This window comes from Rattus norvegicus, chromosome 10 (genome assembly GCF_021556685.1).
Source record: "Rattus norvegicus strain SHRSP/BbbUtx chromosome 10, alternate assembly SHRSP_T2T, whole genome shotgun sequence".
Classification (NCBI taxonomy): domain Eukaryota; kingdom Metazoa; phylum Chordata; class Mammalia; order Rodentia; family Muridae; genus Rattus; species Rattus norvegicus.
The window spans coordinates 110,434,687-110,462,679 of record NC_141543.1 but is presented as its reverse complement, the minus strand read 5'-3'; the positions used below and the strand labels follow the sequence as shown (position 1 = coordinate 110,462,679).

At 51.3% G+C, this 27,993-nt stretch overlaps 1 protein-coding gene across 38 annotated transcripts in view; it reads left to right on the top strand.

The window, feature by feature from the left end:
• The window catches only part of Rbfox3 (RNA binding fox-1 homolog 3), a 438,563-nt gene that overhangs the window by 51,657 nt on the left and 358,913 nt on the right, over positions 1-27,993 (top strand). For 2 of the 38 annotated variants that reach the window (XM_087570989.1, XM_087570984.1), the window contains exon 1: positions 12,924-13,287. The gene's annotated coding sequence lies outside the window, so the exon portion shown is untranslated. 38 annotated transcript variants of the gene reach the window in all.

Below are 27,993 nucleotides of genomic sequence, written 5' to 3'. Positions count from 1 at the left end.
TTTGTTCTCAACCCCCCTGGAATGCACCTGAACTCTCTCAGAGAAAGTGCTCAAAAGGGAGTGGAGGAGGTCAGCTCAAAATGGCTACATGGTGGTTTGGGAGAATCTCTAAGTGAGAAAGGTCTTGGTGGTCAGTGTGGTTCCCAGAAGGTCATTGCATACTGGGTCCTGGGCCGTGGGTATGAGGTAGGGTGGCCTGAAGGAGTCTGTGCCTGTGTAGACCAGGGTTGTGGCCATTGGCCACATGGGAGCACTAGGCTGGTGTAAGCATTGATGCCACTCAGCACAAGAGCACAGCCCCTCGGGAGTGGTTCGTCTGCTACATTACATGTATGTTGGCTCAGTTACAGTTTGAGAAGATTAGGTTAAACGAGGTCTATTATTAAGATTAATCTCACCCATTTCATTTATTTTTTTACTTAATTAAAAACATTTGAAATATTTTAAATTTAAAATTAAAAAATGATGAAATTCTTGTTTATTTAGTGTGTGAGTCTGCGTATGTGTTTGTGCATGTCTTGGTATGTGCGTGGAGATCTGGAGACAGCTCACAGATTTGGTTCTGTCTACCTGTTCTCAGGGTGGAACTCAGGTTGTCATACTTGGTGGCTTTTCCTACTGAGCCACCTTGCTGGCCTTACTTTGAAAAAGATCTAAGTTTTATGTTTTAAAAGGTAGGTGCTAGAGGCAGGCATGGTGATGCTTACTTGTAGAGGTGGGGGAGATGGGGGGCTAGGGAGTGGGAGGAGGCTGAGGCAGGAAGACCAGGGGTCCAGATGTTCAGTTCTCAGCTTCTTGGTGTGTTGACTGACGTCCAGACTGGATACATGGGACTCTGTCACAAAACAAAATAACATCCCATACCCATAAAAAAAAAAACCCAAAAAACCTCCAGACCAAGACCGAAAGAAACAAAGAAACAAAGAAAGAAACTATGAATGGTTACTAAAACATTAAATGTTGCTGTTTCAGTATTCCTCCTGGACAAATTAGTCTAAGCCTGCCTCTCTGCCATGAAGCTGGGCTCCCTTGTGCCTCAGTTTCCACATCCAGGAAGTGGAGAAACAGCCACAGGTAGCCATTTTGTGGCTCCTACTTACATTGTGGAGCCCTTGGTGTTTCTTCACCGGAAGTGAAGCAGCCACTGCCAAGGGGTTCCCTGAACTGCTTATCTCTGAATTCGTCCTGGCTAGACACCACTGGAGGTTTTGAGAATTATACTCATTTTGTAAATATCTGTTAAGAAATAAAAATAGGACTATTATTTTATCAACCTTCGCAGCTCTGTAGCTTGGAGCAGAGCACAGTAAATATACGCTTTGAAAAGAAGAGGAGCTGGAGAGACGGTTCAGAGACTGAGAGCAGGTACTTGTGGGCACACATTTTTTGTAACCTACTTTTAATAAGAATTCAACCTCTCCTCTAGCCCACCACCCAGCAGAGGTAGTGGAAAAGTTATTAGGATATGGGGGAAGTGGACCTGTTCTATAATAGTTCTTTGGGGGCGAGTTTGATCTTCTTTGGTAGCCGTTTAGTCCCATAGCAAACACCAAATATGAATCAGCTGCAGACCAGTCCTCTAGGCAGGCAGACACCAGACATGAACCAACAACCATAGTTAAATCCTGAAGGAACCGCCAGGCTCGCCAAGTGGTCCGAGGCGAGGCCCCAGAAGCAGCAGGCTGCTGCAGGAGCCTCACGAGCAGTTCTTGGGTGAGTTTCTCTCAATGTTGGGGTTATCACAAGTTGAGTGCAACAATGCTATGTAAGGTGAACCAATACATTGTTGCCGTTAACAAAGAATAGCGAGGCAGAGCAAACCAAACCAATGCTCAGTGCTCATCCCCCACTGTCTATGGGGTAACATGTATACTCCTTCATCAGATGTCCTTTCCCGTGTTTGCTATGTCCAAAGGTCCTTTCTTTCCCCTGTGTCTGCTTCAGGAAAACAGTCTTTCATGTGTCCGCTATAGCAAGACATTCTTTCACCTGTGTGCTCTAGCAAAACGTCATTTGACACGCCTGAATTTCCAAAGAAACCGGAACTTTCCACTTCAGGCACTGCTGTTGCTGACTTTGGTCCCCAGCACCCGTTTTGGGCATCTCTCAACTGCTGTAACTCCAGCTCCAGGATGGGAGGAGTGGGGGGAAACCTGATGCCACTGACCCTCATAGGCACCTGTACTCACACGTAGGTACCTGTGCACACCCTCACCCCCATACACACATACACACAATTAAGATAAAAAAATAAATCTTGAAGAGGCAGATGCTCTGGAGTTTGAAGGCAGCAGAGAATACAGTTTCGTTTCCACGAAAAGAAACACTAAGGCAAAGGCTCTCGCAGCTGAGAAGTTAGCGAAACTTCGGAGGAAAACCAGTGACCCCAGCCCATTTGGTTACCTCAGAGAGGAAGGTCTGCTTCCACCTCCAAGGCTAATGTCGTCCAACATCCAGCAGCCCAGAAATGGAATAGAAACAGAATGGAGGAGAGCTTCTGGAAGGTTCCTCCTGAGGAGTGACATCCTGACTGCCAGCATGGTCCCTGTGAGGACAGCTGGCTTGGGGCGGGGAGTCTGGGCTCGTGCCCACCCTCCGGGGCACAGAGAGCCAATGCCAGAGCTCGTGTCAGGGGGAGCCCACATTTTCTCTGTGTTCCTGGCTTCAGGTCACTGAGCACTAGGGATGCGCTGCCTCAAGGGACGGTCCTCCCAGCCGCCCGCCCGGCTCTCCTGCAGGCAGTTGGCTCTAATCGCCGCGGGCACTTTGCACTCGGCGCGGGGTGGTATAAACTAGTCTCTTATTTTTATTTTTTCCATTTTTGACATTGTCCTTCAGTTCCTCTTCCACGCTCCCTGTTAAGCTGTTAAGTCACTCCATTTATTTAGCGTGAGTGTTTCTGAGTATTCATTTTTATCTTGGTGAAAACCAGGCTCGCTCACGGGCACATAATGAAATTGCATAAATACACCCTTAGCTTGGAATCTAATTTATTCTTCCTGTTCATTATGGGGTAGAAGGCCATTATGAAATGTATAACTTTTTTCCCCTCCCAGTGCTGGAATTGAAAGGCCGTGGCTTGGGCTCTTTTTATTCTGATGATTTCGTCCTGATTCAATTTTAAGCTGGTTAGGGCTCAGATATTGGAGCATAATTGACAGAGATCAGTGTGGGCTGAAATGCTAACATCAGGTGGCTTCCCAATGCTACAAGCATGCGGGTTAAGCAGCGATTCCAGGGGAGGCTCTTGTGCCTGTGGAGTCCCAAGGACCTCCAGGAGAAGGGCCTGGGAGAATTGTGTCCTCCCTAGTGTAAAGTATGGACGTTCCGAATTTCGTCCAACACCACACTCAGGAAGGGTGAGCTCACCTCAGGCCTGAAACTCTCAGAAGTGCTTAGGCATCCTTCTGGAAACACAGCACCACGACTTGGAGGGGTTGATGGACTCACCCTGGCTGAGGTCACCAGGTCCCTGATGGAGACCAGTTTTCCCTGTCTTGGCCGATATCCACTCACATCAACTACAAATGAAGGGTGCTGTATTGAGAGCTGGACTGAGCAGCACCCTGTGAACTGGGGGAAGAGGGTGGGACATCCACCAGCTGGGGAAGGCTGTGAGATACCAACCTGAGCTAAGGAAGTGGGGGACTCCACCCAGCCCCAAGAAGCAAACGGGTGCTATGTGCCTTAAAGATGAAGAGCCATTTTGCTCGCACATCCCCCTGGGCTTTCCTCAGTCAATTCCCGGAGTCTGGAGCATCAGAAAGACCCAATGCTTAAACCGTAACCACGCATGACTGACCTACCAGGAGAATGCCAGGCACAGTGGTCACACTGGGTACCCGTGAGAAGCAGGGCAAGACGGGTGGGATCCAGAGCTGTGGGGATCACATGGCTCTTTCTCCTGGGACTGGATGACCAGGAGTGAATGTATGGCGGGGGTGAGGGAGAGCTACTTAAACTTCAGATGAGTGACGAAGAGATTTTGTTGCTGTTGTATATGAATAGGTGATACAGATCGCTCTGGACACAAACACCACCTTTGTTACTTTTTTTCTAAGGTTCAAGTATAAAGGTATCAGTGTGTCCATTTACCTGAAACAGCTGTGTCTACAGAGAGAGAGGGAGAGTGAGTGAGAGAGAGAGAGAGAGAGAGAAAGAGAGAGAGAAAGAGAGAGAGAAAGAGAGACAGAGACAGAGAGAGAGAGCGCTAGCTCGTTCTGTAATCAGTTCCTTTGTGTGTGTGTGTGTGTGTGTGTGTGTGTGTGTGTGTGTGTGTGTGTGTGTATGAAATCAAGTGCCTAAGAAAGCCAGAAGTAGGCATCAGATCCCCAGAACTGACGAGTTACAGGTAGGTTGTAAGTTGCCTGATGTCATTAGTACTGGGAACTAAACTCAGGTCCTCTACAAGAGCAGCCCCTGACCCCTGAGCCATCTGTTCAGTCCCTCCACCCTTAACCCTAAACCCCCAAGTCAGAGCCTCTCAGAAGAGACCACGGAGCTTGCCAAGTCAGCTGGCCTGACTGGCTAGGAAGCCCTTGGGCTCTGTCCCTGCTTCCCTGACACTAGGCTCACACCCTAGCTTTTCACGGGGTGCCGGAGATCTGAACTCGGGCCCTCGGGCTCGCACAGCAAACTCTTTACTGGCCAAGTTGTTGGCACAGCTCCTTAGTCATGACCAAGCTCAACCACAGGAGTTAGTCATTACATGTCCCCCTTGCTGAGTCTCATAACAGGACTGTAATCGAGAGCCTCTCTTCCTCCGCAAATCTAACTTTCCAACAGCGAGGCCCTCTATCCATGTTCTGATGGGAAGGGCCCTCTTTACAACTAACGCAGACACAGCGTGAGGCGTTGCGCGTTCTCTGGCACTTTTAGCTTCCTTAGAGAAAAGTCCCCAAAGTAGATTGCCAGGGTAAGAGATCCGCGCTTCTTAAGATTTAATTTAAAATGACACCTGGATTATTTAGAAAAAGTCAAGAATATTTATAGAAGTCTCTGCACTTCGGGGGATCCGCTATCTTTAGCTACTGACATCAGGTATTGTAGGGTATTTCTCAGGCAAAGTGTAGAAACCACCTCGCCCATTAATATGTCCAGCTGTTGCAACACTCAGTGTCTTTTGCATTTTTTTTTTTTGGTCACTTGGATTTTTTGTAGAAGCGGTTATTCGCACAATCTGTTTCTATGGAGTCTTATTTATTTCAGGGTGCTCTTTACGTATAGGGACTAGTCATTTTATTTGACACAGGGTAGGAGTTGTTTCTAGAACAGTGTGATCAAGGCCATCGGGTGATCTTGGGTCATAGATCTGAGCTCACGGGAGTGGCTTTCATGAGAATCACAGACACAGAGATCCCGTGGGCATATCTTTACCTGCTGGCCTTACCCAGGAGTTTCTGTACCTGAAGAAACAGCACGTGACCCAGGAAACCTGTTTTGTGGCTGTACTAATGCTGCTCTAAGAAGTCTTCACACTTGACTCCCCGCCCTAAGTGCCCATGGAATGTCCTGGTCTAATGCAAGGAGCCATGCCCTATTAGGGTCGTGGTCCTCAGGTTGCCCTATCCTGACTGTGACTTTGAGGTGGAGGGAGCCGGAGACAGAGGGAAAGTTGCAGAGCAGGAAGTAGACACACATCTTTCCGGGAATGGGCATAAACAGAGAGTTTGGTTCTGCCCCAAAGTCTGCTGCTGGCCAGCATTGTTGAGGAGAAGAGGGGGATGATGTCATCCTTCCTGGACACTCCAGGAAAGACCTGATGTTGTGGGCCACCTCATGTCTCCCTGTGTCTCTGCCCAGCCTCCCCGTGGAGGGGTTTTATTTGGAAGTGGTCTTCTCAGATGTAGTCACGAGGGTAGACCTGAACCTCGTTTACCTCAGAAGAAAGACACAGCAGACATTCAGGAAAGAGGCCAGGAGGTGACGGAGGGATGATTTGTTTGGTCTGACAGGAAGCAAAGTAAAGGACCTAGGGGGCCAAAGGCCGAAGCCTCCGTGCGACACCCTTCAGAGCATTGCGTGGGACCAATTCCCAGAAACATAAGACCTCTTCCCCTTCCCCGTCTTAGCCATGATGGACCGTGGCCAAGGAGATAATAAAATCTTAGTGGGAGCAGAGGGTGGGAGTCAGCCTGGGTCAAAGTTCCTGGCTCCTGAGAGGCTGTAGGATGGCGTTCTGGGTCTACTGAAGTTGTCTGCGCCCAGCCCGAGGGAAGTGCCAGCCCTGCAGTGGGCAGGGCAGAGCCTGGGTCCTGATGCCTGAGAGACATTGTCAATCAACGGGCCAGCTAGATGGCTGTTACCGGGCTTCTGTTTGCTGTGACAGCCGTTGTGCCAGTTGTGTTGTCAGTTTCTGTTGTCAGACGCAGAAAGCATCCAGAGGCATTGATCTGAGTGTCACATGTACCTGTGGATGTCATACATACCTGTGAATGTTACACGTACCTGTGGCAGTCCCCTAAAACCAGGAGTTCTCCTGTTGCCCTGGTCAGCCTTGGGCACTTGACAGGCTGACGTCTGCGTGGTCAGATGGTCCCCGCTCTGTTATGTCCATCACAGGCCTTTATTTTCCTTCCCCAAAGCACAGAGGTACATAAAGTCAAACAAGCCAGAAAACGACGTCTTCCCAGTGGCAGACACATCCTACAGTGCAAGTTCTCTTGGGCACACCGGTGTGAAGGCCCAGAGGATCAGGGCCTGGCCCAGCGATGGCTGCTGCTGGCTGGTCCTTGTCTCTGTCCAGGATTCTGGATCTCTGGCCAGCCTCTGGATGCACTCCAGTCCCCGTCTGTTCTTTGTTCAGCAGAGCACCCCTGAGCAGCCGTTCCATAGTTGAGGGGTTCATCTTGTTCTCAGCAGAGATGATGCGAATTTATGGGACCTCTCTGTGCCTGTCACTCATGGCCTCTCACCGGGAACTAACCCTGATGCTGAGACCCCCACAGTCTGAACGCCTCAGAAATACCTTGGAGGACATCATCTTTGCTGTGGGATCAGCAACTCAGGGCGACAAGATACATCCCTGTAGACAGCTGTGTCCTCAAATCAGCTAACTTCTTTTTTTTTTCCCTTTTTTTAAATGACATTGCAGAGTTTGGGCTAAAGGCCAAGATTTTTTTTTCCAAAGTCCACTTTCATATTTAACGCTTAGAGACAATTTGTATGTGCATGCGTGCGTGCGTGCGTGTGTGCGTGTGTGCGTGCGTGTGTGTGTGTGTGTGTGTGTGTGTGTGTGTTACAAAGTTGCCCTCGAACTGTCCTCTGCTGTCTTTGGGCTAATTTGGCTGTAACAAGATGATATTGTAGGACAGTTAGCGATCTGATCATGACATGGAGTTAAGCGGAGAGAAGTTACAGAATAGGCTGTACAGTATGCTCCCACTTGGCACCAAAAATACATATCCTATGCCTAGGGAAGTCTGGGAGCATATATATGCGCAAAATGTTAACACAAGTTATTTCGGGTTAGTGGGATTATGGGATATTTTTATTTTCTTCTTTTTGCATATGTGTAGTTTCTAAATCTTCTGCAGTGAATATGTATAACTATTATAATAAGGGTAAAATTAGAACCAGATTTTGCCAAAGGCTGCTTGTACCTCCTGACCAGAGATGGCCCAGGCTAGCCCTCTTGGAGCACAAAAACTCCCTCGTGTTGGTCCCTGGGCTCTAAGGGGCCCACCTGTATCTCTTACTTTTTCTTCTCAGGTCTGAGTATCCTGGGATAGGCAGGCCATATGCCAGACCGAGTTAGCGTTGACATTTCAGGATAATTTTTTTTCCTGAAGACAGTCCCGTCTGACAAAAGAGAAGAGTCTCTCGGAAGCACAGGGGCCCTCCCCCCACAGGTGAGGAGCCCAGGTCTGCTCATCTCCAACCTGAACTATAATGCCTCTCCACTGTTCAGTCACCAGCCAATGGGGAGAATGGGGCTGAGCCGGGATACGGCTGGATGTGGTACATTGTGGCTGGGGGTTTACTGGGTGTGTCTGGGGTTGCGTGTTGCCTGGGGAGGGTTTCTGAGGGCTGGAGCAGGCTACCCAAGGAGAATGACATAGGTGTAACATCCATCTCTGGCTATGGGAGATGAGCATTTGGTCTGTGGGGCCCTGGGCTTGTCCTATAAGGACAGAGACCATGTGGCAGAGAGGAGCTGGCATGGTATGTTCAAAGCCAGCTGCCCACCAGTAAGCGCTTAGTAGCCTCCTGAGTCTCACTTCTGTCTCCAGAACACAGGGCTATGCCTACTTTCCACGGGGGTGTCCTGTCTGTGCCTGGAAGAGGAGCAGGTACCGAGGTGCTCTGTCCACCTTCTGTGTGAGGACTGTGCTATCCACTCATCTGAGCCAGCAAGGCCTTTGCGGGACCTTGCTGTGTTGCCGACACCCAACACCATTCAGCTCAAAGCCATTTCAGTAGGAACTGACCCTTCCCCAGAATGCTCACAGCTCATGTCCTTTTGTACGTGTGTGTGTGTGTGTGTGTGTGTGTGTGTGTGTGTGTGCGTGCGTGCAATCATGCATGTGCACCAGTGTGTGGGAACAGAGGACGAGCTCAGGTATCATTCCTTAGAATATGGTCCAACACACAAACACAGACACAGACACAGACACAGACACAGACACAGACACAGACACACAGACACAGACTCAGACACAGACACAGACAGACACAGACACAGACACAGACACAGACACAGACACAGACACAGACCATTTCATTTTGACACAGGGTCTCTAACAGGAGGCCTGGAATTCCGAAGTTCAGGTAGGATGACAGGTCACTGGGCCCCAGGCATCCTCCTGTCTCTACCTCCAGTGCTGAGATTACAAGGGTATACCCAATACGGATTTTTTTGTTTGTTGGCTTGTTTCATTTTTAGCAGGGTTCTGGGGATGAGACTCAGAATCTCATTTATGTTGTTAACCCTGTACTGACCGAATCATTTCCCCAGCAGCCGCATGCATTTTGAAAAGTCATAGCCTGTGTACCACGGTTCTGTGCTGGTGACAGCCCCATGGTCCCTCCCCAACATTATCAGAGGGGCCACAAACAAGGGCTCCTGCCTGACCTGTCTCCACAGCAAGCTCTATCATGACACCACGACTTTTTACCCCGAATGCCTGGGGATTCACTGACCTAGTTCACCTTTCTCTCCCCCTACTCTCCTGGTTGTAGCGCCCCACCCGGCCCCCACTCTCCTCTCCATTCCTACAGCTATCAGCTCCCTTGCAGACCACCAGCCTGTTTTCCCTTCCTGTGGACTTCTTCCTCTTGTCTGCATGGAAACACTGACACACCTCTGCACATTTCTTGTTGCAGTCCTGCCCTAGCCTCTAGGCAGGGCAACCCAAGGCTCTGCGTACAGTCCCAGTTACAAATGTGGCTCTTCTGAGGGCCACCCTGACTCTGCCCTCAGGGCCCTGCTCACTAGAGACACAGGCTGCTCATACAGGTGCTCCCCCAATAAGCACTGGACTTGGCTCCCGCCTCTACCCTCTTCCAAGCAATCACAGGCTGGGATCCATCCCAGTTGTCTCATCCACTCTGCACGCTGTGGGTACCGTTCGGATCTGTGAGAGGAGTCAGGGCAGCTCTGGTGCATCCTGCCTCAAAGCAATTAAACAGAGGGCTCCAGGAAGCTCCAAGCCTTGCCCAGGTTGTTTGTGTTGAAGGCTTCCTGGGACTCTGTGGCCAGCACTTCGGAGCAGGGCTGAATCATCAGATCCCTAGGTAGGAGGGATTTTGTTCCTTCTTGTATGGTGAGCTGGCTTGACCTCACCTGGCGCCCCTCTGTGTGCTGACTCAGGGTCGAGCCCTGACGAAGGGATTGGATCTGCAGAGGCCGTGTGGACATAGATTTTGAGGAATGCATCCAGACTGGGGAAGAACAGAGCTGGTCTCTGCTGGCTTCCCGGGAAGCTTATGTTCTGGGAAGAAGGAATAGGTTTGTGTCAAGAGGGACTTTATTTTTAGGCAGATGTGAGAAGGGAAGGGGTCCTTGTGGGAAGTATCCTAGTCTGGTGCTGGCCCAAGGCCTCAGACTCCTGTGTCTCGTTACTTTGGGAAAAGGCATTGTCTCCTGTGAGTACCTTGGTAGGTTATGTTGATACCAGATCCTCCTCCTCCTCCTCCTCCTCCTCCTCCTCCTCCTCCTCCTCCTCCTCCTCCTCCTCCCTCTCTCCCTCTCCCTCTCCCTCTCCCTCTCCCTCTCCCTCTCCCTCTCCCTCTCCCTCTCCCTCTCTCTCTCCAGTCAGCCATCATGCATGCATTCTAAATATACAAGGAACCTGTCCTGAAATGCTCGATTCAGAGTCAAGCTGCGTGGGATTCTGAGCCCTCCACGGGCTTCCCTTGCTTCCTAAGCTACCCACTTCCTCAAGACCCGGAGACAGCCAGCCAGCAGGGGATGGCAGTGATGGAGCAGCCATGCTGGAGGCCTCGAGCACAGTCTGTGTAGGGTTCTCAGGGGCCTAGAAATGCCAGGTGCCTCTCTGCCATTTCTTCCAGGAAGGGACTACTGGCTCTCTCCTGGAGGAAGACCCAGCAGTAGTCTCAAATGTCCAGGTGGCGAGTCTCCAGCCTAGAGAACGCAGGACCAATGTACAAGAGTCCCTTTACTCCTGCTGACCCCCAAACCTACTACCCACTACTCAGTAGCCCCTGCTGTGGGACGGTCACCAGGAAGGTCTGGGAGCTGCTCCTGTGCAGGTCCCAGATTCTGGTCAACCCACTGAAACATGTCACAGACATCCATGTGTCTCTGTGGTTTACATAGGCCACCAAAGACTGAATGACCTGCCAGGCAGGCCATTGGCTGTCAGGGCTGGATGCTCCCTCATGAAGAATTTCACAGATAGACTGCAGCACAACTTAGAACCTTGCCAACCAGCCACCTGGGAGCCGTGACTGGGCCCAGGGATGAGAGAACATGGCCCTCATGTATGTTAGGACCCAGCAGGGCTGGACTAAATCAGCCACTTAGATGGATGAGTACCTTTGTGCTTTTATTCTCAGCAAGTGGAGGGGTGTGAAGGAGGGCTGGGGGCCATGATGGCTGAATGCCTTTTGGGTGGTCACTTTTCTCCCAAAGGACACTCAGAGAGCTGTGGCTGGTCTCAGTTCTGGGGGGTGGGGGGGAGAAGGACTGTTGACCCTGTAGATATGAATTCAAGGCTGGAGTTCAGGGATCTTGGGCTGGGACGCTGGAGGCCCAAGTTCACACAGCCATGTCTTCTGAGCTGACCATGCCTGTCTTCCAATCTAGCATCTCCTGCCCCATCACCCAGGCTTCCCGTGTATAACATGGCCCCCATGAAAGGTAGCAACGTGCATAGCCAGGCCGAAGTGCCTAAGAGACTGCCAGTCACTTCTCGGGATGCCTGCCCACACTCCCCTGGGACATGGCCACCACTCTAGAGCTACTCTGACTCCCGAAGCCCAGAGTGAGGCTGACTGTAAGGCTGATTGTTGAGAGAAGGGCTTCAAGTGGGTTCTGCCCTGGCTGAAAGCCACCCACCTTGTTAGAGCCTTGGGGCCCTTCTCGGTGGTGCGCTGTGTGCAGATCTATTCCTTGCCCTCCTTTCATGTAGCAAACGTTCCCTTAGCATACGCTTGTGGGTGCCTCAATGCTACTGTCTCCTCCTCAGGGCTCCCTTCACTGCCCCATAGGAAGTTCTAATCTTCCTAGGCTTATGGCCTCCACCTGATTCTGGACCAAGTGCCCATACAGACCCAAGGAAGAAACCTCTCTTCTTTCCGACAGGCTGGGGTGGACCCAAGGTCCTCCTTGGCTTAGGCACTTACTGCCTTCGGCACCAACCACACTGCTGAGGTACTGCTCACTTCCTACTTTAGCTGTGGCTCCTCCTCTGGCCCGCTCCTGTACTCCAGTGCCCCTCTCTCCTGTGAGCCATCTAGCTGGCCCCGTGGACATTTGCAACAATGGGACTGGTAGTGGGAATTCTCCTGCCTCTGTGTTTTTGATTCCTCCTGGGGATGCCAGACCTTGCTCTAGGCTGTCAAATCCACCAGAGTCCGAGAGATAACCATGGGGGACGGGGATGGGAGGTGAACAAACTTGCTGGGCACTGTGGCAACTTGTCAAAACAAAAAAGAAAGCTAGTCCCCTATCTGCTTTTTCTTTTCTTCTTTTTAATTGAAAATCAACCACCGATGTCTTGGGGACTTTGAATGGATAACGTTCAGAGCTCTGGGTGCCTTTGTGGGTGAAGAAGGCTTTAAAAACCTTTTTATTTTATTTTATGTTTATTGGTATTCTGCCTGCATGCATATCTATACACCACGCACACACGCACAATGCCTGAACTGGGGTTCCACTTGGTGGTGCGTAGCCTTGGAGATGCTGGGAATCAAACCTGGGTCCTTTGGAATTGCAGCCAGAGTTTTTAACAGATAAGCCATCTCAGCCCCTGAAATGACCTTTTAAGAATCCAAGTGTCTTTGGGGCACCGAGGGACACTGGGAGGGGCAGCAGGACAGACACCATTGCTTCTGTCTGTTTTCTTGCTGTTGCCTGGGCATGGCTGCTGAGCCATGGGGCAGCCACAACAGCTTCTGAGGCTGGGGTGGGGCGGGGCTGCTACTTATCCCTTTGCAGATGGGCAGGCCTGTGGGGAGGGTGCTGGCAGATCTTTCCCAACTCTCCTTCAACACCCCTTAGCCCAGCTTGTCTCATCGAAGCAAATCCCCAGCCTCTGCTTCAGTCGATTCAGCCTTCAATCCTGAGCAAGACTCTGTGTCCTCTCCTTGTAAGGACACCATTTGTGTTGGATGAAGCACACACTAAGGCAACCCCATCTTAATTCCATTCCCGAAGACCCCGTTGCCAAATAAGGTAACATTCGGAGAGACTTGGGGTTAGGACTTCAGACTAAGCCTTTTAGGGGACACCACTACCCATAGCAAGAGCAGCCTGGGCAGAAGCAGGGAGGAACTAAGGGAGATGTCGGGCCTGGCGTGCCTGTCTGCTGGGACCCTGGTCACCTTCCTCGACTGGGGACCCCTCCCTCACTACTTCAGTAGTGCTGTCGGCAGACTCAGCAAGGCGGTAACAGGCATACTCTTCTATTGTTGTGGCTGCCAGCGCTCCAGGACCGACCGACTGGGTTTATAAAAATAAAGTCATGTCATCTGCTGCATGTTCCACATCCCCTAAAACAGGTTATTAAGGGGAAGTGGGGACTCTCAGAGGCAGACGGAGGAGCCCTTGATCTGCATAAGGTGCCGTGTCTGTGGCTCAGACAGCTCCGTGGAGGGAACGAGGTATAGGAAGACATATATACCTGAGCCGGGGCTATAGGTAACAGAGGCCCACTCTTGGCTGCTGGGTTAGAAATGAGAGAGCAGGATTGAGTGGATGGGCTCGAGGGGGTGGGGGTGGGGACGGACTGCATGTGGGGCCTACAGAGCAGCCTTCTTTCTGCACACAGAGATGCCTGGCACAGCTGCAGAAGCCAGCCCCATCCCGTTATCTCTCTCTCTCTCTCTCTCTCTCTCTCTCTCTCTCTCTGTTTCTGTCTGTCTTTCTCTGCCTCTCTCTGTCTCTGTCTGTCTTTCTCTGTCTCTCTCTGTCTCTGTCTCTCTGTCTCTGTCTGTCTCTCTGTCTCTGTCTCTGTGTCTCTGTCTCTGTCTCTCTTTGTCTCACTGCCTCTCTCTCTCCTCTCTCTCTGTCTGTCTGTCTCTCTGTTTCTGTCTGTCTTTCTCTGTCTCTCTCTGTCTCTGTCTCTCTGTTTCTGTCTGTCTTTCTCTGTCTCTCTCTGTCTCTGTCTCTCTGTCTCTGTCTGTCTCTCTGTCTCTCTTTGTCTCACTGCCTCTCTCTCTCTCTCTCTGTCTCTCTGTTTCTGTCTGTCTTTCTCTGTCTCTCTCTGTCTCTGTCTCTCTGTCTCTGTCTGTCTCTCTATCTCTGTCTCTGTGTTTCTGTCTCTGTCTCTCTTTGTCTCACTGCCTCTCTCTCTCTCTCTCTCTCTCTCTCTCTCTCTCTCTCTCTGTAGCAGTCTGGGTGTTTCCCAAAGACCCAACTTTCCTATCTTACAGGAGGACGATTGACAAAAGGCAAAGAAAGCAGGGTGAGCTCTCGGCACACATGGGTACAAACAGGGGGACTTGGGGAAGAAGCTAGGTCTTGTGCTGTGTAGGCAATGATATGGGTGTGGAAGTGATGAGGTCTAGCGGAAGAGGTGGAGTCCAGGAATCTTAGGGATGGCCGCTGGCCAATTTTTCATCCTCTCTGTGTCCTCTGCCTAGAGGCCCCCCAGACGGCAGTGCTGACAGAGGGAGGGATTAACCTGCATCTCCGACTTCCTTGCTCTATACCCTCTCCTCAGTGTGAGTAGCCCAGTGCAGGTTGTCAGGGTGAGGCGGAAGGTGAATCCTAGTCTATACAGCCTCTGGATAAGCCAGGGATGGGTACTCTGGGTTATATAACCATCCAGGGCAGCACAATGGAGTCGGATGTTCTGTCCACATCCAGCCTCTGGGACTGGCTTATTCGAGCCCACAGTGCTTGCTCCCCCAATCTGTTGACCTCTGTAGTCTTGGCTCCAACCTCTCTGGAGGTCAGAGCCATTCTGTTTTATGACCAGACTTGTGCACAGGGCTGGGCTGCTATCTAGGGCACTGAGCATCCGTCTGTCTTTCCTAGTGGCTGTCCGTGGGGCAGACAGAGCCCCATGGCACCTCTGAAGGCTCTAACGTCACAGGAAAGGTAATAAGATTTGTGGGTGGCAGTCCTGGGGCTGCCTCATTGGGGAACGAAGTTAGGTGCTGCCACGGTTCAGCTTGTCAACAAAGCTGGCTCCATCGGTGAGCCTAAGGGTGCCATCTGCTGAACCCCTTGGCTGCTGTCCACTGAACGGGACCCTTGGGTGCTGTTTCTGTCCTGCTTTGGTAAGTCTCACTGACTGTTGCCTGCCTGGGGTTGTGCTTCGTTAAATGTCTTCCTGCTAGCCAGGAAGTGGCTGCCAGGCTGGGCAAGCTCTCTAGTCCCATTGGTCTAAAGTGTGGGCCCCATGCTTAGTTGGGTGTGTCCAGTGCACCAAGAGTGGATGTGGCAACACCTTCGTCCCCTGAATTATAGCTGAGGGACACAAGGACTCCTGGAAGCCTTGGGGTGGCAGTAGAACTTACACGGAAGCTGCCTGAAGACCGGAGTCCTCGTATGGAGGTGACTTTTTAGCAGAGGCAGGCTGAGAAGGGTGGAAAAGTCTAGAGGGTCCTGTCCTGTGGGTCCAAGAATTTTCCTGGGGTGGTCCTTCTACACTGTTGGTCAACCATTTCTGCCCTAGGGAGGGGGACATCTCTACCATTTGACTAGTTATTTCAAGAGCAGGAGTTAGATCAACAACTGGGGTATGTCATTCCTGCTGCAATGGGCCCCACCGGAATTCTGATATGCTTTCTAAGGGGTAGCAGAGATGTTCCCTCAGACACCAGGATCCTGAGGGGCGCATTACTTCCATTTACACACTGTGGTTGCAGAAAACCTTTCACAGGCACGGGCCCTTCTGGAAGAGGCCTGTGTGGGAGAGAAAGCAGTGTGCAGGAGCCAGCTGATGTCACCAGGGCCCAGCCCCTCCTGGAGGTAGGGATTCTTTTCTTGGCAGTAAGGATGGCAATGTTGTCCGCTTTTGGAAAACTCATGTGGGACTTGGGGAGGCTAGGCAGTGACTTGGGGAGGGACTTCTGGGTGGAGAGGACGTCCCTCCTGCTGGCTCACTTTGGCAGATGTATGGTCCTTGCCTTCTAAATGGACTCACACACGAGTTTATGGCAGTACTAGTAACAGGTAGTTTTGCCCCTGGTGCCCTGAAGTACACAGGGCCATTCATCCCCCCCGGCCCTCCACCGACTCACTGGCTCAGTGACCCAGCCCACAGTTCACAATGCCAAAGAGAACACCCAGAGAGCTCGGAGGTCTCCTTTAGTGTCCGTGACTGAGCACTTAGGTCTGATGGTGAATCACGTGTAAGGACCTTGGTCGTGTAGCCTGGGGACCTGGCGCAGTTGGTAGAGTGTCCCCCCTGCCTGCCAGTATCCCTGAGTTCCATCCCCAGCACCTTATAACTCTGGCATGTGGTGGTGGGTTCCTGTGATCCTAACACTCAGGTGGAGAAGAGGTGGAGAAGAGTTCAAGGTTATCCTTGGCCACATAGTAATTTCAGAGGTAGCTTGGGCTACTTGAGGCCCTGTCTGAACACAGCAGACAAACGAACTTTGTTCTTTAATAAGCACTTGGCACTGACCTGGAGATGTCAGGTCCCCAGGTGCTGTGAGACCACAGTGATCTGCCGGTTTTTCCTGGAGGAGCAGACTGAGGCCCTTTAATGCCTTTTCCTTAAGTGGATATGCTTGCTTTGGGTATAAGGTTCCCCACCGTTGGGTTTGTTCTGGTTTTAGGAATCATCTGGGAGATATGAGCATCCCCCTTCTTTTGTAGACAGGCCTAGGGGAGGAGACCAGTGTTCTCAGCTGTGTTCATGGGCATGGGGAGGCGGGCCTGGCCATTCTGTTGCTGGTCTCAGAGAGGTCATCTGATAGGTTGGCCAAAAGCTGGAGCCCAGGTGTGTCTTGGTTTCTCTCCTTAAAAGCACGGCAGGTTTCCGTAGAGCAGGTTTGGCCGGCTGCATTAAGAGGTGTCTGTAAAAGGCTCCTAAAACCGGTTGTCTGTGTCGCGGTCTGAGGCAGAGCATTTGTGCACTGGCTCTGGGGAGGAGGCTGAGATCTGCTGTGTGCCTTTAGTAAACCCGTCCGTCCGGGCATTGCTTCCTGAGGAGCTGTTGCTCAGCTCATTTCTTATTCACAGGCAGAATAGATCATTAACTCAGAAACCTCTGGAATCCTGGGCCCCGGATCATAGAAAGGTCTTAGTGATCATTTAACCTAACTCTCAACTTTACCAACAGAGAGACGGAGGCTTCGTGTTTTCCTGGAGGGAAAGCTCTGAGCCCCTCAGAGCGGACCTGACAGTCGTGTTGTGGCATTGAGGCTACAAGGGGGTGATGGGAGAAAGACTTGGGGGGTCAGTTAGGATGCTGGACTTTTCAGGGACCTTCCCCAGTAAGGACTGCTTGGGGCCTGCTGGATGGTCAGTAGCCTTGTCTCTTCCCTGGGTTATGACTTTTCATACCCAACCAACCATGTCCCCAGCTCCAGATTTCTCTCAGTTTCAAAGTCAAATAATGTCATTTGGGGAAGGGGATGCAGATCAAGGTCATTCCAGTCACTTATTTTCTGGTGTTTCAAGTGTACCCCCAGAAGTGTTCTTGCTGGAGGGGCCACTTGTTTTTCTTTGCTCTGGTGTAGGAAGCCAGGACCTGGCACAAGCCAGGTTCCCTCAGGTTCCCTTGCACCTGTAACCCTCAGGTTTCTTATTTTTTTGCTTCTGTGAACGGTGGTCGGCTAACGCCTCGTGGGAGAGGCAGACCGGAGGCAGCTCTGTCAGGAGTTGCTGGCCTACGAGTCCTTACTCCATCACAGGATGCTCAGGTAGCCATCCTCGTTCCTGTCTCAATGCTTGGATCCACCTCTGCCTGGCTGGGTCCTGTCTCTGCTCCTGAGATACCCACATCTGGGAGCATGCCTGGCTGAGGCACTGGCACTTTCCGGAGCTAGGAGGTGGCAGGGCACAGGCTAAGAGAGCAGCGAGGGTAACCTGCTTCCCTTGTCCCTTCCACCATCCTGTTCAGATGGCTCCTGGGTACCCCTCCTAAGTCCCTCTGCTGATGCCATGCTGGGATAAAGACCAACGGAGACTGGAAACAAAGTCCAAGTCCTGTATCACTTGCAGGTAGCTTTGCGTTTGGAGCGAGTCTGCCAAAACTGGCCTTGGTCAGGGATTCCCTCAGCAAGACCCCACCGTGGGGCCCCAGGCTTGCAACATTGTATAAAAGCAGGCACAGAGGGCAGATACCTCCTCAAAGGTGTGGACTTCGAGAGGGGAACACAAGGTCCTGGAAACTACCATCTTTCTGCACTACAGAAGCACGTCCAGCCATCTGAATGCCTGCTGGGTCTTTCTTTCTTCCTTGATGGCAGGTGCTAACCCTGGTCTTCCTCACTGTAGCCAAGGTTGGCCCTACAGGACAGGGGTAATACCAGACCCACTGACGCCCATCCTCTGCAGTGTATCTAGTTTGCTCATCAGTGATGGGGTTGGGATGTGTCACCAATGACAGTGTTTTTTCCTTGTTCCTTTTGCCATTGTGAGGAGATACTGTGCTACTATAAACTGGGGTTGCTTAGGGCACACAATAAAAGGCCAGAGTCAATAGGATTATTAATGAGCCGGCATACTTTATGAACTGAATAAATTTTACTAATTTGTATTAGCAAAACAGTATTAAGAAGACAGAGATATAGAGTCCCCGTGACACAGGGGGAAATACTCCTCACTCACAGCACTCTGCAGTGGTTTCCACAGCTCGTAACGGATTATAGCATGGACCCTGGCCCTCTACTCTGTCGTCCCCCTTCAGGACATGTGAAGCCCAGGCATCGCTGGTAACACTTGCACCTGCTTGTGCACGGATGCACATACATGGTTGGACAGCCAGGGTGATCCGGACCTTTTAGTTGTCTAAGTCAGTGCTTAGTTAAAAACAGGGTCTCGGTGCTGAGCTGTCACTAAGAGCACCAAACTGCTACCTCTGTGTGTACAGAGAATTGTCTCTTGAAGTAATACTGAACAACATAGCATTGATATAAACGGGCTCCCATCAAACCAGCATGCAGAGGGTGGAGCTCGGACCCCAGAACTCTGCTCAGCCAGGTACTAGTGAGGGCAGCTGATCTGCCTCAGGACCCGGTGAGCAGATATGACATCAAGGACAAAGGTGCACGTCTTCTCTTAAGGACCCATGTCCTTGTGGGTGCCTCCTCCTTCCCTGCCTCCTCCAGTCCTACTTGGTATAACTTACACCCCATCTATACACCGAGGCGACTGGACACTGCTCTCTGGCACCGTCTAACTTGGACACTTGGTTTGTTCTATGGGTAGAAGGAGCAGAGCTGAGTTGGTCCCTCTCTTTTGGGACATTGTTCTGGGCTCCACTGAAGACAAATGTTCCCTGGGCAGCCCTTTTAGATGTTCCTGACCAAAGCTCGCTCTTGTATCCTAGGACTGTAAAAAGGATAGATACTCTTGGGTCTGCACCTGTCCGCCCAAGGAAGATTATGTGCACACATGTCTGTGTCTGTGTGTGCTCGTGTAGGTGGTTGTACGAGTGTGTATGGAGTTGTTTCTGACGATGATGCACGAACGTGTGTATGTGTGTGTGTATACATGTGCATAAATGTCTGTGTACACATGTGACTGTGAACATGTGTGTGTACATGTACAGAAATGGTCTGTGTGCATACATATGTGAATGTGAACATGTGTGTGTGCATGTGCAGAAATGTCTGTGCACATGTGTATGTATACATGTATATAAATGTCTGTGTCCATATGTGAATGTGAACATGTGTGTGTGTATACATGTGCAGAAATGATCTTTGTACATGCATATGTGAATGTGAACATGTGTGTGTACATATGCAGAAATGTCTGTGTCCATATGTGAATGTGAACATGTATGTGTACATGTGCAGAATTTTCTGTGTCCATATGTGAATGTGAACACGTGTGTGTGTGTACACATGTGCAGAAATGGTCTGTGTACGTGCATATGTGAATGTGAACATGTGTGTGTGTACATGTGCGGAAGTGGTCTGTGTACGTATGTGAATGCGGGCACCCGTGCCCGCTGTGCGAGCAAGGGCGTGAACATTTCTGAGTGTGTATGGTGATGTCAGAGTGTGAAAACATGTCAGCCTTGGTTCTGGCTGTACAAGCTGAAGTGAGGTTGGGCTGAAGCACAGGGGCTGATAATCACTCCAGGCCCAGGTCCCTGAGCCAGAGGCAGAGTAGAGAGAGGTTGGCTGGGTGTGGGTGGGGGAGGGGCATGGTAACAAGGGCATCCTGATGTGGGAATGGTGTTGGGTTTAGTTAGCATCCTGTGCCTCTGACGATTGCCCCAGTACCTGCCTCACTTGGCTCTGGGCTCCTCCCTTAGTGAAGCATTCAGCTCCCCACTCTGCCTGTTATCCCTGGAAACAGAAGATCTTGACGGCTGCCCTGCATCTCTTGCCTTTGACGGGCACAACTTCTCCCTGGCCCTGGCAGTCTGTTCTCTGCCTGCGGACAAACGGTGCTGAGCTCTGCCTCCTTTCCTTGGTTGCCCAGGTAGCACTTGCAGTTGATGGCATTTGGGGTGCTTTATGGACTACTGAGTTTTAGCAGTTGTCTCGGCCATACCCGTAGGAGGTCATTGTAGCATTCCTCCCTTTGACAAGGGGCTTGCATAAATCTGGATCCTTCCTTATAGATGAGTGCAAAGGAGGAGAGGAGGGACGAGGAGGCCAATATGGAGTCCTGTGAGCAGCACTGACGTGCCCAGTGATGAGAGACAAAATACACTCAGCACTCCAACACGGACTCTATGTGAGCCTTGGCGTCGGGTTATGGGTCATGTGGCACAGGCTGACCTTGGTTTTTCTCCTCCAGCTGGAGGACAGAACCATAGACCACACAGAGGCACAGATTAACTGGGGTGACCTGAGGTACCACACACGCAGATTCTCCGACCGAGCAGGACATTCCAAGGGCCTCGAGGTGTTCTCCTAGGGCACAGTCAGCTGACCTTGGGGATCCTCAACAGTGCAGACAGAAGAGTAAAATGTGAACCAGCAGATTGAGGCTGCCTCCCCCTGCAGGGCTGGCTAGCTCTGTCCCTCCCCTCCTGATCCTGGGTCCTTGTCCCCTGAGCACAGGTGGAGGAAGGTGTCCTGGATCCCAGCCATGTGGACTGTGGAGTCAGCATCTTTCTGAGGTCAGAGGACCTTAGAACATTGCTGGTCCGTGGCTTTGCTCGGCTTTGCCCTCTCCTGTCCCCAAGCACCTGTTGGAGAGGTGGCAGGAGGCCCATGCTCAGAGCGTGGGCCCTTGGGGAGCAGTGGGGGTTGTGGGCTCCTGGCAAGTCCCATCTGCCACCCGGGAGCTTGGCAGGAGCTGGCCTTTGTTCCTTCCTATTTTTACGACAAGCTCAAAGCTGAGCTTCCTGGCACCCAGGCACCTTGGTTGAACTGCAGAGCATCTGTTTGGAGGACCTTGCATTTCCAGGCTCTTGGGGGAGGGGGGGCACCAACCCTAGGCCTCTCTTAGTACTTCCCAAGCATGGTGTTCTGAAAACACAGCGCGTGTGGCAGGCAGCGTTCTCCTCCCTTTGTTCAGAGGAAATGCTCTCTCTTAGCTACGGAGACAACCTTTCAGATAGTTTCTCTCGAAAGCAGGACCAAGCCTCGCTGAGTTGTGTGAGAGATACCTGCTCCTCCTGGCTTTCGCTTCCTAAGCACCTCCTTGTTTGTGCGCCTCTCTGGTCCTCTTGGGTGTTTTGGAACTGGGTATTGTCTCCATCCAGTTTACAGCTGGGGAAACTGACACCTGACAGCTTGTTCATCCAGGCCATCTGCCTGGCAGCGTTTCTTCCCATGGGGTGGGGTGGAGACGAAGCAGGGCCCTACCAAATCCCACATTCAGCCCACATGGCCTCTGGGGAATCTTCCATCATGGCCACATCTGGAGAGCAGAGGTTTTGGACCACACAGACTTCAGTCAGGCCCCTCTTCCTCTGGCCCCCCCCCACCAGCACAGCATCACCTCTAAGTTTTTTAGCTGCCATTATCGATGGTGTAGAGTCAGCCACGGACGTTAATGCATGACAGATCACTTTCATTGCTCTACCTCGTGATTAATCTCCCATAAGAGTCCTCCAACACCAGGGCGAAAAGAGGGGAGAGAGGGGGAGGGAAAAAAACCCTACATTATCCACTTTGTGCTCAGAGTATAAATGAATTAGATTTAATTTCTGTTTAATTGTCTCCATAGCTCAACCTTTGCAGACTTCACAGGATAATTTATTTTGTAGTCCTGGGGACAGGATTGGGGTGGGGGGAGGCAAGGCTACAGCCAGTGGTCTGCCACGGATGCCGTTTAATTATACCTGATAGTCTTATCTCTGTGTAATTACGGAGTCTGGGGCTCTGTGCAGTCTTGCCTGCACTCAGAGGATCAATGCTGGGTCAGACCCGGGGCCAGCTGCTTTCAGGAAGCTGTGTGAGCTGCCAGGAGCCATGTGTAGTTGAGTGCTCCTGAAGCCGTGGTGGGGAGGAGGGCGGAGGGGATGTCTTCAGAAGTGGACATCTCTGGTGGTATTCCAGTCCCCACTGGCTCTCTAAAGTTGAGGGTGAGGCCTCCCAGGCTGGGTGGGTTTCTGCACCTTGCAGTTGGCAACTTTAGAGCTGTGTATGTACAGCTTCTCCCACATAGACAGACAAGGTTAGGGTGCTTGACTGGTGGGATCAGGCCTCAGTGCTTCTCTGTCCTTGAGTCCTGTCCACTTGTCCTTCCTACTTCCTCCTCTCTCCCTCTTCCTCTTTGGTGTGTGTGTGTGTGTGTGTGTGTGTGTGTGTGTGTGTGTGTGTATGTATGTATGTATATGTGTGGCATGTGTATGTGTATGTATATGTGAGTGTGGTGTGTGTATGTATGTATATGTGTAGTGTGTGTATATGTGTATGTATACATATGAGTGTGGTATGTGTGTATGTATATATGTATGTATGTATATATGAGTGTGGTGTGAATGTGTATATGTATATGTGAGTGGTGTGTCTATGTATGTATGTATATGTGTATGTATGCATATGTGTGTGGTGTGTATGTAGTGTGTGTATGTATATGCATGTGTGTATATGTGTGTGGTGTATGTGTATGCATGTGTGTGTGGTGTATGTATATGTGTGTATGTGTATGGTGTGTGTATGTGTGTGGAGTGGAGTGTGTATGTGTGGTGTGTGTGTGTGTGTGTGTGTGTGTGTGTGTGTGTGGTGTGTGTGGAGCTCAGAGGTCAACTTCAGATGTCATTCCTCAGAAGTCACCCACTTGTTTTCAGAGACAGGTTCTCTCCCTGGGACCTGGCTCACTGACTAGTCTGGACTGACTGATCAGGCTGTTCTAGGTGCTACAGGCACACACCACCACACCCGGCTCTTTATGAGGTCGCTGGGGACTGAACTTGGGTCCTCATGATTGTGTGGCAAAGTGCTTCAAAGAATACATATGGCATTTACCATCTCGTGCAGTCAGTGGCGTTAAGGTTTCATCATGGTGGCCATCAGCCCTGTGCACCTGCAGTACCCCTTTGCCCTCCCTGATGGAAACCCTGTCCCTGTCCCAGGACCTCATCCTCCCTCTCTCTCTCTCAGATCCTGACAGCCACTCTGTCTCTCTAATCTGACTGACCCCAAGGACTGTGGCTTCAGACTCTCACATGCATCTGAGCTTCTCCAGCTGAGCAGCTTTTCCCATCCCTCATGCTGTGCTTAGTTACGGACTCGGTTCTTCTTCTCATGGCTGAAGAGTTCTGTGGCACCTTGAAAGATGGTCTTCTCATCACCATCCTTCCAATGTGTCTCTGAGTACTATCTAGGAAGCCCCAGCCATGAATTCCTGAATAACTTGTAGCTTCTCACCTAAGTTTCTGGGCCTTGATATTTGAGAGTACCACGGGAGGGGGGGCTGCCTGCTGCCCCCCTACAAATGACCTCTGACCTCTGACCTCTGACCTTTGGCAGTACTCTGCATCTTTCCAGTGTCTTAAAACAGGCTATGCTGGAAAGCAGTGGCTCCAGCCAGACTCTGTGGTCTTCCCAAAGAGAAGAGTGCAGCCTCTGTGTCCAGGGCAGAGATTCCCCAGGGGTGTGTGCGTGCGTGCAAGCCTGGTTCTTGGACTCGTCAACAAACTCAGTCTGCAGGCATCTTCCTGGCTCTTCCTCTCCCTTCTCGCCTTTTATTTAAGCCCTGAGGTAACGGGAGTATTCAAGGCAGTGGGGACACTCCATTTTTCTTCATTTGTGGTGCTGAACGTCTGTCATCCCCAGAGAATGCTGTCTGATACAGCAGCAGCTGACCCTCCTCTCTGCCTGGTGCTCTCTCCCTTTCTCTTCCTTATCTGCTGTCCCAGGGAAATGTTCCTGGCTCTGGGCACACAGAACCTCCAGCTCTAGGCAGGTTGGATGGAGAAGACCTTGACTCAGGTCCTGGAGGTGAGAGTCCTCATTAAAGTGGCTTTCTGGAAGGGTAGATAAAGGGTGCCTCACCAGTGACAGACTCAGCCATGCCATCCTGCAGGGACTAAAGCCCTCGGTGTGCCAGGCAGTGTGCTGGGCTCCGTGCAGAACGAAAGGACGGTGCCTGCCTCCACAGTGTTTCAGGAGGGCCCCAAGAATAGCAGCCTCTTCCTTGACGGTAGCTGGGACTTTGTGGCTGTGTGACAGTGACATTGAGGTGAAAACAGAGTCTAAATGGGAGTTTTTTGGGTTTTTTTTTGTTTTATTTTTGTTTTTTTTTTTTTTGTTTTTTTTTTTGGCAGAGAATGTTCTAGAATGGCAAAGACACCAAGAAGGTAAGAAAGAGAAGGTCAACGATGATGGTGGACATTGGCTACTTGCTCTCTGTGTGCAGAAGCTCTGCTATCCAGGCAGGGCCTTGCGACCCTGGTGATAACCCCTGTGAGGGTCCAGGGTCAGGGGAAGATGACTGACATGGGGTAGGAGGGACCTCACATGAGGCAGATTTCATGGGCATCTCAGAGGATGCATGTGGCTCTCTGGGCCCTGGACCATGCACCCTGGACCATGGGTTGCAGGCAGTACACCTTAGATTCCAAAGAATCCCAGCTATGCAGGGGACTGAGGAAAGAATGGTGGAACAGTGGGGTTTTTTGAGGCAAAGACTCCTTTTGATATGGACAAAAAGCCCTGCCCTTTGTCCAGAGTGGCAGCCACTCTTTGAATTAAAAAATGTTTTTATTTATATGGGTACTTTGCCAGTATGTACACATACATGTGCATGCATGCATGTATGCATATATATACATGTATGCATGCATGCATGCATATGTATGTGTATTCATATGTATGAATGTATGCATGCATATATGCATGCATGTATATGTATATATGTATGTATGTATGTATTTTTATGTACCACATGTATGCCTGGTTCTACCAGAGGAGAACATTGATCCCCTGGAACTGGAGTTAGGGTGGTTGTAAGCTGCTATTTGGGTGCTAGGCATTGAACCTGGGTCCTCTGGGAGAGCAGCCAGTACTTTTAACTGCCAACCCACCTCTCCAGCTGCATCGGCCACTCTTTAACCTTTAATCCCTTGGTCCATTGCTGAGTTCTTTCTCTATTGAAGAGGTATGGGTGGGACTCAGCACCTGCTTCAGGATCCCAGAGGCCAGAGAACTCCCTCACCCAGGTAGAGAAGAGAGGACTTGATTGTGTGACCAGAAATGGGGACAGTGTCCTGTCTCTGAAAAGTCCCGTCTTCTGTTCTCCTGAAAGAACCATATCACAGGAAGAGAGCCACATGGGCCACACTGCTGACACACAGCTCTACCAGGGACCTCCACTTACATGAATGCCAAGATACTAGGGAAACAGCAGTGCTTGAAGGCAGCCTTCCACCTTGTGGCTCCTGGAGAGTGTGGGCTGAAATGGAAGATTCTAGAATCTGCTTGTTAGGCTGGGTGAGGAGGAATAATGGGGCAGCAGAAGCCTTCAATGAGCTCATGTGGGCCACTTCTGAGTTTGTACATGCAGGAGTCCGCAACTATGGCAGGGTCTGCACTCAGTTCACTGAGTGGGGAAGACTGGAGTGGAGCCCTGGATGTGGGGACCCAAGCAGAGCAAAGGGCTCTTGGCATGCAGATTTCACTCTCTGTATACACCCTGGGTTCTTTGGACTGGTTCAGGTTGGAGGTCGGACAGCTTGACTGTGCAGGTCCCCAATTTACACAACACCACTCCCCAAAAAGCAAACCCAAAGGGGCAGAGGACCACCCCTGTCATCCCACAGTAAATGAAAGTACTAGGAAAGAATGTTGATGGGTTAGCTGCGATTACAGGTCTAACTAACCACAGACCAACCTTAATGCTCTGTGAAGGCAGATGAGACCAGTCACTTGCCCACATTTGTCTTGACATGAAGACTGGAACTCCTAAACTCCTAAGGCAGGTCAGGAAAAGTCATGGCATGCCAACCTCAGAGGTCCACTAGGACACAAGTGTGCCGACAGCCACAGATGAAACACACATCCAAAAGCAAGAGCCGTGGGTGCAGACATTGCTGCTGCTTGTGTGTGTGTGTGTGTGTGTGTGTGTGTATAAGGACGAGAGCCTCCTTGTGGGAAGGACCATGTGAGTGGCTTTTGTGTTCTTAGTCCTGCAAGCAGTTGGATCTTAATAAAGTTGATCAACATCTAAATGCGTAGGAAACGTCTCACGCTGACACCCCCTACTCCCATGAATACCCACGCATGCATGTGTGCCTGTCTGCAAATGCCCCCTTTGCCCCTTTCTCCTTCCTTCCCTCTCAGGAGGTCACCGCCCAGCTGGAGACTCCTGCACTCCCTCTGCCAGCTGCTCAAGTGTCCTTCTTGACTTTGGCACCCCATCTTGGGAGGTGACAATCCTGGCAGGAGTCTCTGCCTGTTAGCACAATACTGAGTGTTGTCTCGGAGAGTGGAGGCCAGAGGGGGTTAGCCATGGACTGAACGCCATTTGGGGAACAGGGGCTGAGTGCCCACTCCTGGAGTGCACTTGGCTACTGAATGGAATTTCGACTCCCCCTGCTTCTTTCCTGGGCAGCTGTAAGAGCCCAGGAGTCCACACTGGCCTGGGGGAGGCAGATGGGCATCCCACCTGGGGCTTCTAGGTTCACATCTCAATTCTTGGCTGCCCTCCTTACCCCTCCCCTGTACCTGACCAGTGAGGGTAGTACTCAGTCTGGTGCCAGGTGCCAGAGACACGTCCTCTGTCCACACCCCTCCCATTAATCACCAGCCAGTAGGGGCACGGGGCCCTGTTTAAGATGCACCGGTGGTTCTGAGGTGAGCGCAGGCATCCCCAAGCTGGGCTGTTAATCTGTTCCCTCTGAGACAGACTACCTCAGGCCTGTTAATCACTTGCTGTAATTACAGCCCCAACTTATTCAGAGAATGTTAATGGATGCCTCAGACAGAGGGGCTGTGCATGCATGGTACCCCTTTTGCTACCGTCCGAGAATGGCAAGGTTTCCGTTCACGGGCTCTGAGAATGAGCGTGTCGCTTGAGGATGGGATGTCCGTACAGATGATGGAGGGAAAGGCTAGCGGAGTATCCTGATCCTTCCGGCTCTCCAGGCACAGGTGCAGCATGGAAACCCGTCATTGTGTGAGAAGGAAGGCATTGCCATGCTCAGAGCCTGAGGAGGCCTTTGGCTCTTCTGAGCTGTGTCCTCAGGCCTCCAGGGGACTTGGGAAGGATGGCGGGCATCTCCCCTCTTTGTCCCAGTGAGCGCCACTGAGCAGCTAGTCTATGTGAACTTTACACAAGCTAAAGTCATCGGAGGAGAGGAAACCTCAGTCCGGAGAATTCCTCCGTGAGATTGGGCTGCGGACAAGCAAACATAGGGCAAGTTCTTGGTTAGTGGTTGATGTGGGAGGGCCCAGTCCACTGTGGGCGGGGCCATCTCTGGGCCAGCGGCCCTGGTTTCTATAAGGAAGCAAGCCAAGCAACCCACAGGGATCGGGCCAGTAAGCAGAGGTCCTCCGTGGCCTCTGGATCAGCTCCTGCCTCCAAGTTCATGTCCTGATTGAATTCTGCCCTCACTTCCTTTGGTGACAGACTAGGATACGCAAGTCGACGCAGCACTGATAACCCCAAGACAGCCACCTATTCTGAAATGCAGTTCTTGAATTCTGTCTTCCGTGTATCACTGCTAACTGACCCCTGGACTGTCCCCCGTCATCCTGACTCTGCAGGATGATGTTTTAGACCCCACTTGAGGGTTAAGGTGTGGTAGGGGACCTAGACTCCAGTGCAGG